The sequence below is a fragment of the Pezoporus wallicus genome, unplaced genomic scaffold (assembly GCF_028554395.1).
Source record: "Pezoporus wallicus isolate ANWC-B61680 ecotype Strahan unplaced genomic scaffold, APGP_CSIRO_Pwel_v1 contig_5767, whole genome shotgun sequence".
Classification (NCBI taxonomy): Eukaryota; Metazoa; Chordata; class Aves; order Psittaciformes; family Psittacidae; genus Pezoporus; species Pezoporus wallicus.
Genome location: NW_026640599.1, coordinates 2,910,937 through 2,924,869, shown reverse-complemented (window position 1 = coordinate 2,924,869; position 13,933 = coordinate 2,910,937). Strand labels below are relative to the sequence as shown.

Here is a 13,933-nt window from a genome sequence, read left to right as displayed (position 1 = left end):
ACACAACATCTAATTATTTACATCAAACTCTGCAGAGGTCTGAGAACATAAAAAAGGGGGAAAAAACAAGCAGATTCCTTTCCGGATTCCATCCCTCCCCCCCCCCCATCTTCAAATAATGATACAGACTCTATGGCACCTCCCTGGTTCCATAAATCACTCCATCTAAAAAACTGGGACTTTTTGCTTGTATTGTTCACGTGTTAAAAAAACATACTCTTGAGTAGGGGGAAAAAAAGCACGCCATATTAATTCAGAAGTATTACACAACAGAACAAGGTATTTTAGAAAAGACTTGTGCAACCACAGCAATAAATGTATTCACACATTCCACCTCTATTACCTGTTACACTAATGAACAGTGACTTTTGTGACAAGTGCATAGCATATGCACCACTTAAGAGTAAAATTCACTCAAGTTCTAAAAAACTTCTACACACCCAATCACCACCATCTATACATGAGTACGAACGAGAATATGTTCCCTGTTGATCATAGCAGACAGCAACATTACTGTACAGTTTATATAAAACATCTGGTTTTTAAAGTAACATTGAGAAAAGGAAAAAACGGAGCCCTGTTTCACTTGGATAAAGTTAGAAAAGCTCTGAGCAAGGACATAATTCTGACATAGTAGCTAAGTTAGTTCAGGTTTAATCAGCCACAACTTGTATGTCAGGCTGCAGGGCTGAACCCACAAACTTCAGCACTGAACTGGATTATCTGCCAAACACTTTCATAAACATGTAATCCCAATATTCTTATCATTTGAAAGACTATTACCATTTGTAGTTTGCTTGGAACTTTTTTGCTTGGTTGTTAGAGTTCAGAAGAGGCTGAAGGCAGGACTTGGTGTTATTTGTTGGGTGTTATTCTAAACAAATCTGGTTTTACAGCTCTAGCAACACTGAAGTTTCAGGTGTTTATGTATACGCACACAGCATTGGGATTAATGGGTTTAATTTCTTGTCATGCATCTGTTGGGACAGTGGAAGGCTTGAGGGTTTTGACATTAAAAGACTGACCTAATTAAAGCTGATTCACTCTTCCCAGGTATAGAGTAGCCAAGTTTTGAAGCACCACACCCCATCATATCATGAGGGTGGAAGTAGAATGGGTCCTTGGAACATCTCCTGACAAGTTTATACCTGAAAAATAATTCAGTTGACACAGGATAGCAAGTACTCAGATATCCTTGAGAAAATTCAAATTGAGAAGGATTAGTCAAATTCTGTTTAGATAAAATGCATATATATTTATGCACCAATATGAAAATTGCTTATATACAAACTTTCAGGTCTTCTTTCCATGCCTTGTTCCTTTGTTTCCAGTCTTCCTCCCCCCTCCCTGCTTCTGGGTTTCACTTATATTTTTCCTGGTTTATGTAACCATAAGCACTTTGCTTGAAAACACCATACAGTATACTGCATTAATTATTTAGTTCAGTATTTGCCTCCTGCTACTTATATAGGAAAAAACAGTGCAAAATGAACATTTGCGCAAAATCAACAATGATAATTTAGGAGTTGTATTACTTTTTCTGCAATATACATTTTAATGGTTAAGAAAACAGCAATAAAACTTTCTTCCAACATCAGCATATGGCACTTCATACATAAAAAAAGAAATATTTTTATTTCCACAGAAATAACATACATATTTATATATACATATATATATACACACTGGGCGATATACTGATTACATTATAAATAAGACGAGACATTTTTAAAAGTTAAGAGCTGAACTATTTGTTCTTCCTTGAGTGTATTCCCAATATATTTCACTCTGACCACACATTTCTTGAATTCACAGTTGTCCTGGGTTTAGCTTCCTCTAATCTGCCACAGCCCATATAGTTACCTGCTTGATTTTTTCCAAATAAGCTATATGTGGGTATGTCATTGGATTATTAAATAAAGTTAAAAATATTTTTATTATGTATGCTACTGCTCACTTTTTCTTGTTATCAGATAATTATCAACCCCCCTTGCTTTCACTTCCATCTTAATTTCCTCTGAATTTCAGTTTTAGGATCACAGGTACTAACACAATCCCTCACGACCACAGCTCACATAACAAATATAAATTTTCTTTACACAAACCCCAGAACACTTCATTACCCAGAATTTGGAAAATTCATAGAACCATTTCAATGGGCAACACAATTAAAAAATACCCTTACCCTGAGATTTCTGCAAATGTACTCTATAAAAAAATCCAGAGGCAGAACTAAAGCATGTGACTTTATCCCAGTTTCTCCATCTATAAAATCAGGTAATTATATTTAACTACTTAGCTGAATACTCTTAAGACCTTATTATATATAAAATCTGTGAAGCTTTTAAAACTGTCAAGACATGACAGAACTAGAATCAGAATAGAGGGGCTCCATTATTCTCCCAGTTAGAATTAAACACCAGAAGTTCAGAGATTTATACATTATGAAGGCTCAAAGAGAATACCTTTTAGCTTTCTGTTAAGCTCAGTACCTTAAACTCAAAGAATCTTTTTTACTTAAGGCTTGTTTCTACCCTTTAATCATTCTTGTGACTTTTCTTTGAACCTTCATCTATTTTCTTCTTTACTTATGGACACCAGAACTAAAGAAAACTATAAAGCCTTAGTCGTCTCACTGCCAGACAGAGTACCATCTGCCTTCTCATTCCCAAACCTTCTACCTCATGTACCCAAAGATCATGTCAGCCCTCTGGATGCAGATGTTTCACGCAGGATGGAGTCTCTTGCTCTAAAAAGAACTCCTATGTCTTTGTCTCTCAGAGCACAACGTTACATTTGCTATATTAAAGCAACGTCTCGCTTTGCCCAGTTTGACAAGCACAGCCACCCAGCAACTTGCTCTATTCATTATTATTTTCTTAATCTTTGAATCATCTATAACCTGTGATTATTTTTACCAGAGCACAGGTGAAAAAAAGTTCAAGTGTGGAGGACTGGCAACCCACTAGTATACACAGATACTCAAGGACCTCAGACATAACTGTATTCATCTTCTTTTAGGTCTGATTCAGCTAACGTGTGTCCTTCTCACTGTGCAGCATTCTTGTTTCTTCATGAAAACACCAAATAGTGTCAAGGGATTGGCCTCATATAAGTCTAAATGTGTATTTTTACACCACTGCTGTGTACAGCTCGAAGTATAAGCACCTTGAAAACATGGCAATAGTAGCAGTGTAACAAGACCTATTTTTAACAAATGCATGATGACAAGTATTAGTGACATCATGGGATTCTCCTTTGTCCTGTATTAACCAAGTCCTACATCAGTTATCTCCTCATTCTACCTGGATCAGTATCTGGGCTGTAACTACTTCAGTCACCTGGTCTACAATGGTTTCTCTACTATCTTCCTGCAATGCCCAGACTTCAGTAAATCCAGGTCCAGCGTTAACTTCTTTGTCAGCTTTCTGGGGATTAAACTACCTTCAGCTTGGGGGGGGGGGGGGGGGGTAAGAAATCCACGCTGCGAACTGGACTTCCATCCACGCACCCAGTTTTTTGTGCTATATGCCTCTGAGAGGCAACAATTTTATTTCCCATTATTCTACATTTTAAAAAAACATACCTTTCCTATACCAACCGCCAAACTGCTCTCAAGTAGGAAAATATATATATAACAATATGTGCTTTTCCTTCTCACCCAAACACTTTAGTCTATATAACCAAAGCTACTTTAACAGAAAGTCCTACTAGTGCATGAAATTAAAAACTGCAACACTGATATTCTTCTCATTGCAGGCTTGATTCATTTCTTTTATACACATATGATCACAACACAGGCCAATAAAAACCTTAACTGGACAAAAAGAAGGAGATGCTTTAGTTTGTTTGTAAAACTATTAAAAAAAACCAAACAACCCAGCAGCGTTTCTGATCATGAAATATGTATACCAAAATAGAGAAAGAAAACTGTTTAAAATACATACAAGGAAATGCAAGAGAGGACTAGGCTGTTACCTCTCCATCTGAATTACTGCAGGTACCACAGAAAAAGGGGCAGAAAATTCCTTTTCTGTGATGCTCAGCTTATCTGAGAAATGAAAGTTCAGATGGATCAGCTTTGATATCCAAAGTAGCCAATCTTCTGTGCTGGGAGGCATCAACATTTTAAAAATGGGGGGGGGAGAGGGAAGTAATCTCAAAACAAATATCGATCAATCTTGTCAAACTGATGCTGAGCCAATTATCTATTTGGTCTCAGAAATGTGTATGTCAAAATGCTCTGCTTCTGAGGGTTCTCTTGGATCTGTATTTTGCAGATCATTAGGAGTTTTGTTTTATTAGTGACTGGGTTTAGTTGCTGGGAACTGGGATGGAGGGTAAAAGAAGAGAGAAGGGGGAGATTTCATGCCTGTAAAAGAGCAATTGAAGATCAGACTAAAGCTCATTTAAAGACTTCCATTAAGAAACTGTGACCAAGACTTAAAACACACTAAAGAAGCAGCTTCATCTTGAACTTTGGGAGCAGCTGTGCTCTCATTCCCCTTCCCCCAACACAGGAAACAGACCTAGAAACAAAAATAAGACAGGAATGCTCCTGTGCAAGCTAATGTTGTTGGCTTCTTAAACATCCACTACTCTTGTGCCAAAAAAAATGAAACCTAGGAGGATTTAACACTTCAAAGGATAGTGGGAGACTGCTTTAAACAGAATTTTCTACCAGAGACAGATAGTCTTTCATTTTGTAAACAAGCTGGAAAAATGTCATCATGAGTGCATGTCAAGACAGATTTCATTTATATTCCTGTACTACTTATGCACAAATACACTACTGCATATTACACTTTTACCTATTTTAGACTACAATTAATGTTGTAACAATGTTATCTCCCATATCAGGAGAAAAAAAAAATGCAGCAGTTGAATCTTCTGATACCTTCCAAAATGTTCTATTACAATATAGAGTTTGAAAGCTTAACACTACAGAGAAATGTTTGACAAAGAAGTTCTCTCCTTATTAAGCAATGATACATAATTATATGTTCAAGGAGAATGTGAATAACATCTTGCCAAAGGAATGTACGGCCACATATGCTACTTGCAGTATTCCCAACTACAAATTATAGTTATGCTTTCACTTGTGCTATTAAGAACTTGGCCTTTGTTCAGAGTATTATGTTTTCTGAACAAAGGTAGAGAGAAGGGAAGGAAAGCAAGTGGTAGGCTAAGTTCTCAAGTCTAACTTTCAGAAAAACAAATGGCAATTTAATTTTGACAAGCACAGACCATCTCTGTGGCTTGCTCTGCTTCACTCACAGAAAACTACACGTTTTCAAAACTTAATATTCTGCAGGCCAATGGAAACTCTACGTAATGCATTCTCCCTCATAAGGTTAAAATGTCAATGCAGATGGCACCAAGATCTTGATATGGAGAGAAAGCAAATGTTATCTTTTCAAAATCTTCAGCCTAATAAACATGATGTGGAGGATGGGATGTTACGAACGAAAAAAGGAGGGGAAAAATAATCTTACTTATTTTAGAAGAGTGTCTGCATCTCTGAGTGCAGCAACCCCAGCCATAGCCCTCTCAACAGTGCTTAATGTTTTATTAAAATAGTTTCGTGATCCCTCCTCATTCTGCTAGTGTCCTCCCTGTGGTAGAAGATGAAAAACAGATAGAAAAACAAGAGCTGATGTGACTGTTAACAGCTATATTTCACTCTCACTTAAAACCTAGCAAGTACTGTCAGATTAGTCCTCAGTCACAACGAATTCTAACTCCAGTAGTTTCCTTTTATTAAAGAGTATGTTTGATCTTTGTGCACTGAAAGTTAGGGGCCATGCAGCACTTGTGCCTTTAGCACCTGTTAATAATTCCTCAGAGGAACAGATAGAGAGCAAAAGCAGGTGAAAGGAGGCTTTTAAGTTTTAACCATTGCATCAATGGATCACATCCCACCCAACCACACAGTGCAGTCACTTAAAGCACCATTTCTTCACTGCTGTACCTAACGAGAGGGAAATAGCTTGCTGTGGTGTAGCATCTCAAAAGGAGTACAACTTTTCAGTTTCAAGGAATTTCATTCTAAATACAGGTAATTAAAGCTGAGCACAATGAGGAAACAAAACCAAGTACTAGTCACACCCTGGATGCGTCAGTGGAGGGAAGATCATGATAACAGATGACAAGCTTAATCCTGGACAACCAATTTTTCTCTTCCAGCTACCAACATAATCCCTTGTCTCCAGAATCAAAGTCTGACAATTTTTTGCAGGAAGGTCTGCATGCTTTCAGAACACACTGCTTATTATACTTGAAATGGAACAAAAATGGCTGCTGAATCGTCCACTATATTGCCATTTCACAAACCCATTCTCCCCCCCAACTCTGAGTACAGTCATATATTTACATCTATTACATTTTCTGTATGGAATCACTGCTAAGAATAAGCACCTCATTACTAGAGAGGTGTTTTATAATCCAATATAACATGAATCAAACCACTTGATACTTGCTGTCTTAAAAGCAAGGGGACAGGTAAATGGACCAAGTTTAAACAGATTACAACTTAATTAAAATCAAAATTACAGACAACAGCACCTCTCGCAGAACAGGCCCATCTAAACAGGTGGTACGAGGCTATCACACTGTTTTTTACATTGTCATCATTACTAGAGCATAAAGCTTCTTATGCCTGGAAAATAATATTGAGAACAGACTGTAACAAATTCTTTGACTTGACTGCCAAGAGTGGATGTTCCAAAATGCCTGAACTGTCACATCCCCACATTCAAAGCAACCTTTCTATCAAGACCCAGTCTACACGGATGCCTGGGTGGTTTTTTTATTGTGCTTTGTGTGCTTATAGGACTTAGCCTCATCTATGAGATCCAAGCTCTACAGGTCTAGTAACAAAATTAATAGGAGCTCCACAGCTAAAGAATGCTAAAGGACAGAACAGACCATTTCACTGGGAAGGGACCTAAAATGATCATCTAGTCCAACTGCCTGGCCAATTCAAAGCTGACCAAAAGTTAAAGAATGTTACTGAGTGCATTGTCCAAATGCCTCTTAAACACTGACAGGCTTGGGGCATTGACCACGTCTCTAAGGAAGCTTGCTCCACTGTTCAATTACCACCATCTTGGTAAAGAAATGCTTCCTCATGTCCAGTATAAACCTGCCCTGAAGCAGCTTTGAATCATTCCTGCCATGTCCTATCACTGGATTCCAGGAAGAAGAGTTCAGCACCTCCCTCTCCACTTCCCTTCCTCAGGAAGCTGTAGAGACCAATGAGGTCGCCCCTCAGCCATCTCCACTCCAACCTAGACAAGCCTAAAGTCCTCAGCTGCTCCTCACAGGACATTCCTCTCAACCCTTTTACCAGCTTTGTTGCCCTCCTCTGGACACATTCAAGGACCTTTAATATTCTTCTCAAACTGTGGGGCCCAGAACAATACACAGTGTTCAAGGTGAGGCCGCACCAACACTGAATGCAGTGAGCTAATCACCTCTTTTGGCAAGCTAGTGATGCTGTGTTGGATGCACACCAGGGTGCGGTTTGCCCTATTCAGACCAGCCTGGACAAAAGCCATATCACAATTAATTTCAAAAAATGTACATACTGATGGAAATAGGCATTTTGCTATGTGCAAGTTGTATTTTCAAATGCCATCTGGGCCATAATAGAAACCAAGTGGGGAAAACAAACAAACATACAGAAATTTCACATACCTATTGAGGGCTAGGGTGAAATGCCATCTAAAAACCAGGAAGTCTTTATGTGTTGCACATCATACACCGACTTCTCAAAGGAATTTATAGATGCTTTTGCACATAGCTTAATAAAAGAAAGTCCTCATGCAAGAGTTAGAGTAACTGACTACATAAGATGTCTTAATTATATATTTTGTTTTCTTGGTAAACAATAAATATATCTAATGATTATTCACTTCAGCACAACATTTTTACAGACATTTAGAGCTTTGTTACGTTTCCATAATGGTACACTACATGACAAATTCTGTAAACCATCAGATTTCAAACATCATATTGTAAACACAAGGCTTTAAACTTAAAACTTACAAAGCTGCTTCATACCTCTGGCATGTGGTATATCCTCATTTAATCCATCTAAAAATATCTCATTTGTTAAAATCTAATCTCTGGAGAAATGACTAGATGGGCTTAAAATAGTCAGTTCAATGATGGATTTATAACTTCATCTGCATTTCACAATTACAGTCAAAAACGTATTTTAAACAGAGTTAAGTTCATATCCCTTCTGCAAATAGGCGCTTGCAACAGCCTTTGAATTAAGTTCATACCAGACTGCAGCCCACACAATGAATAAATATGTTGCTCTATAAGCAGCAGAACTGAAGGTATCTGCTTTTTTACACTTTCATATTCCATGTCTGCTGAAGAGCCCCACAAACTTCTACTATGCAGTTATGCCACGTACTGCCTGGCTAGTCAGTACACACATACTCATAGTCGCCTGCCAAACTGGTGGTTGCCCCACAGAACGAACCAAGAGCTGCACTCTTCTCATCTTGTGAGGAAATAGTGTGACTTTGGTCTCCATCACCTCAACCACTACTTCTCACAACAACTGTAGGAATCCCCCATCTTTGAACGTACTAACACTGCTGAACATGGCTGATGTTGCTTGATAGAGCTATGTGTTCTATTATGGGATGGATAGACAGAGAGAGACAATGCTAGATTGGACATTAGGAAAGGGTTCTTCACTGAGAGGGTGGCTGGTCACTCAAACAAGCTCCCAAGGCAAGTGGCCACAGGACCAAGCCTGCCAGAGCTTAAGGAGCATCTGAATGACACACAGTCCTTATGGTTTAGTTTTAGGTGGTTCTGCAAGAAGCAGGTTGTTGGACTTGATCTATACAGGTCGTTTCTAATTTGAGATACTCTGTGAATGCAAACCACACAAAGTGCGTTTCTTGGGGAAACCTCTGTAACACTTAGACAAGTGATGCATACCAACTCGAGGTCCCCAAGCTCATTAGTACTGCACCAGGAAAGTTTATGGACTGATTTACCATTTAGTTTTCACCACACAAACTCAAGCTCTCCCGGTAAGTGCTGAAATCAAGCGGAAGTCACCCTAGCCCTACCCATCAACATGCCCAGGGCACACAGACTGATGATTTCAGTTTCTTTTTCCTCTAAACCTGTACATACTCCTACATTCAGGCAGTCTGAGATAACACCCAGTGAAATGGCTATACTTGTCAGCTGAACAAAACGTCTAAATAACGTACCAGTTCATACCACCATGGACAGTCAGGGGAAAAGTACGGTGCTTTATGTGTACTCCCTCACTGAGGGGCAAAAAATGGTTACTGTCCTCAAGACTTCATTTTCAGCTATTCAGTTTCTACTACTGGTTAACAACGTACAGGTTGTGCAATTCAAACCAATGGGCAAGAAACAAGTCTCAGAGAAGTTGTACTAGCATCTTACACTAAAGACACTCTATTTTTAATAGACAACTGGATTTTTAATTTTAAAGGTAGTAACACTGAGATTTCAATTAACGCTTAAATAAGGTGAATCCATAAAAATACAAGTTATTTGAACTGAATACCATACTGGGCTGGTGACCCTAACATGCCTATTCCTCAATCAGTTGTCATTTTGAAGTTACAAAAATATAGGGTAAATGAAGCTCTGGACAATGATATTTAGCTGCCTTGAAATTTCCTGTATGTTCTGCCAACTTCAATTGCGATTTGGACAGTAGATTTAGAACAGTAACTGGTAAACAATGATCTGACATGCACTCATTAGCAGAAAAACAAACAACATATTCTGAATAGTACAGTAAACCAGATAAATTTTCATCTCAAACCAGAACAGTTTAGCCTCTAGTTCAATGTACTGCCTTTATTCTTTTGTTGCTGAATGCAAAAATGGCAGAAAAATATTCTATTGCACATTAGGCCTTTAACTATAAGCCCTTTCATTTAGCTATTGCTATTTCTTCTCTTTCCCCTCATTTTCAGAGATACCGTCAGTGTGAAATCTGCTAAATTTTAAACAAATGGGGTAGAACAGTTTCAGAGGGTAAAGTATCCTAATTCTTATGTTTGCTTTTATGGATTTGAAAATAATTTCTGGTTATTCTTAATATTTTAAAAATAACTTTACTATTGGGTAAAGCATCCAACAGACTGGATGGGAAAAACAGCAACCCTGGTGGCCTGCAATGAAACTGACTCTGACAAGTGTCTCAAATATGAAAATAAAAAGGGAAGGGGAAAAAAAAAACCCTGAGAGATATTTACATAGATTATTTTTTTTATAGTAACCTCAACTATCATTTGTCTAAACATTTTAGCTGTTGTACAACTCCAAGATTGACAGTGCAGTTTTAAATGCATACATGCATTAAAAAATGAGTAAAGAAAATGAAATATTGTTTTAAAGCCTTAGGTTCCTTTTAGCTTCTAATTAGTATTATCTTTGTTATTTTAAGAGCCTCCTGAGTATTTAGAGGGCTAAACTGCAGTAAAACCAAGGTACATAAATGAAACCTATTAAGGTCATCTTAGTCAATAAAAACTAATTGCATTAAACAACAGCCACAGCCGACAGACAGCCCTTGCTGGTGAGCAGGAAACAAGAAGGGCACCTCACGCAGTCCCTACTTCACAAAGAAGGGTGGTCCCCACACAAAAAGCATGACACCTCCCACAGGGTGCACCCCAGCCCTCTTTAACCACCAACAGGAAGCAATTTGACAGTTGCATTTCAACAGCCATATGGCTATGCCATGCAAATTTGGCCTTGCTGCCTCATATTGTTGCTGTTAACCTCTTCCCTGACTTCCCCAAATACCCCCCAATAGATGCATTTTGCCACATTAAACATCCGTGGCACAGTTTTTCTTCCTCAGTCTTTGGGGAGGGGCACAAAGGGTCCATCAAACACGTTACGCTGTGCCAGGAGATCCTTTAGCCAAGACAGAGGAGACCTGTGTGCACCAACATGCATAAGCAGCGAGGAGCCAGCTGTGACACTAGCAGGTGGCCTGCAAGGCCCAGCAGCTTATGAATATGGCTTCTCTCCACCCTACCATGAGGGACACAGGAAAGAGACCAGCAAAGCGGCTTCAGAGCAATTTCAGAAAATATTGTAAACAATGTGTTTTAACAATATAAGAAGCATCTACATTTTTTCTCAAAGCAGCTTGGTAAATGAAGTCTAGTGCCCAACTCAGGCAGAAAGCCTTTGAAAAAGCCTGTGTTCAATGCAAGAGGGAAAAAGGACCCCGGATATTTATAAAACACTCAAAACTCCACCTACAGACTGCCTGGGAAGTACACAAGTTTCCTCTGTCCTACATGATGAACTAAACTGCATATTTACAACTGTTTCCTTCATCTGACTAAAGTTTCATCTGTGATCTCCACACCTGTTTTTTCATTTTATCCTTTGAATACCACTACAATTTATTTCATTCCTTTGGTGACAGGCCTCCATCTCCAAAGCAGAGCATTAGCTTCTCTAAGGACTGTAACAGGAAGAAGTAACTGTGACTAGACAATGTTTGGAATATGCATTTTTTTGCTTTCAGCTGCAGAATGAGGCTACATTGCTACTGGATATAAAAATTCAGCCTCAAGATAGAGAGATTACTTGAAAGAAACTTTCAAAGCACAGTTCTACATAGGTATGCCTCATGAGCAATTAACAGAGTTGCCAACTTTCCCATTATTAAATGCCATGTTATTTACATAGAAGCCTCACAGACATTCTTCCTTAAGAGCCTTGCAGGTGGCAGCCAAACATCCCTTTACCAAGTCTTGGCTGAGAGGGCACTGAAGTACACAGATAAAGATAAAACACAAACCACAAAGATAAACCAGAAGGCCCAGGAACTAGTTGTTCAGTGTCCATTGAAAGTTTTCATTTACTGGGTACTGAATTAAAAATCTACAAAGTAGAAGATGGACAGGAAATTCTTAGAGATTATACACTACCAATTAAGGCCACGTCCTAAACATACACTCATATATGCACACACTGAACTTTCTGCATACGAGTACTGCTGTTTACTTGGTGAAACTACTACGTATGCATTAAGCAAAGGCATAATTATTAAATACCTATTGTCATATCTTACATGAAAGAAATGGCTGGCCTACAATAGACACACTCACAAAAAAATATTTGTTTAAGTGTATAAATACATTTGGAAGTGAAGCCTCATAAAAAGTGAAACTTTTTAAAGATTCAATTTCAACATATTGATCAAAATGCAGCTAACAGCACTTTGATTTTGATGTTTAAGAACTGGAAGGCTAAATACTAGGGCAGAAATGGCTTTATGAAGTTTACTTCTACACCGAGGACAGTTCAAGGAGGAAAGAGACATATTTGTAACTGGCAAGAAGATCATTTCTCAGCTCTAAACACAGCTGCTTTTTAGATTAGTGTCAACCTGCACAGTACTGGCAATCATACAACACCCGAAATGCGCTGCAAATTATTACAGACAACTAAAATAAAGGCGTACATGTCCATGTAAGGAAGCATGATGGAGAACATCCAAATTTTGGCCTAATTTTGATCCTGTATCATCAGGCATAATCAACTCCTTTACATAAATACTCTTTTTATCATCAGCATTTTAATTAAAATACTTGCAATTATAATGACAAAATTACAGATTTGTAAAATAAGAAAACTGTCTTTAATGGAAAATTCAGTATATCTTTCCAGCAGCCAAAGAACTGGATACGATCTAAAGATCACTGCTTCAAAAACGTGAGGCAATTCTTTGATTTAGAAGACTTGAAAACACTGCCATTTCCCTTCTTCCAGTCACCTTAGTGTACCAGAAGAACGATGAATAGCAACTGTTCTTGTGAGAATGTTTTTCATGAAAAGTTCACTTTACCTCCCACACACATCAAGTTGACAACTGAGAATCAATTCAAAATGTAAGCACCTACCTCCTAAGGTAACCCTCAGTGCTCAGTTAACAAGTCTGTTATCTGCTTAATTTTGGTTTGGTGAGGGATATTGAGGGTTTGGGTTTTTGGATTTTTTTTTTCCTTAGGTTTACTTCTGCTTGTTTGCGTCCTTTTTAAAACAGAATCAACAAGACAATTTGTAGCAATTTCTTAACACTTGCAGAACCAATTTCCTCTTTCACAAAGGCCACTTCCCAATTAAAGGTTGAAAACCAGTGATGTGTAAATGCTTACCTTCCAAGAGATCACAGCCTCTCTAAGCTACTGTTTTGCTACCAGCCTTAGCCAGACCTACCACTGATAAGAACCTGGGGGAAAGGTGGCATGCATGCATCTCTCTCTCCAATAAAACCACGTTGAAACAGCACTGTTTGCTTCTCTCTCTCTCCCTCTCCACCCCCAGGAACACAAAGCTCAGTAAGTGAAGCAAGGCCTGCAGGATCAAAACACAATTTATTTCTCACCCGCACTATGTAGCATATATGAGCACCTCACTAATTATCACTCTTCACAGGAAGCAAGCTACCCTAGAATAGGCTTTGAAACTATCACATTCAAAAATCATGAAACCAATCATGAGAGAAACCTTTCTGAAACAGCAGTTGCAAAAGACAAAAAAACCCAAACCAACAAACAACAACAACAACAACAACAACAACAAAAAAACACAAAAAAAACACTGGTTGGGAGACATGTTCCTCCTGCAAGGACTGCACTATAGTCCTTTTCTTTCTTATTATTTAACTATGAAAGGTCTATTGACACACCACAGACTGTTCACATTTACGGGGAAGGTGGGGTTCCTTCCTAATTTGAACCTATAACGATATACAGTTAGATGTTGTTACAACTATGTAAACGTACCTATTAGTCATTGATCAGCTGGGGTTGAGGAAAGAAAACAGGTATGATAACGGCCCCTTTTCATCACAACCTGCATGCTCCTGTGACAAGGCCCCACTGTC

The 13,933-nt window shown here is 38.4% G+C and overlaps 1 protein-coding gene across 5 annotated transcripts in view; it reads right to left on the bottom strand.

Moving 5' to 3' along the window:
• The window catches only part of TBL1X (transducin beta like 1 X-linked), a 191,119-nt gene that overhangs the window by 162,446 nt on the left and 14,740 nt on the right, over nt 1-13,933 (bottom strand). The window contains exon 1 of one of the 5 annotated variants that reach the window (XM_057419450.1): nt 1,026-1,148. The exons of the other annotated variants lie outside the window; for them this stretch is intronic. The gene's annotated coding sequence lies outside the window, so the exon portion shown is untranslated. Of the gene's footprint in view, nt 1-1,025; nt 1,149-13,933 lie in introns of those variants that run through there. 5 annotated transcript variants of the gene reach the window in all.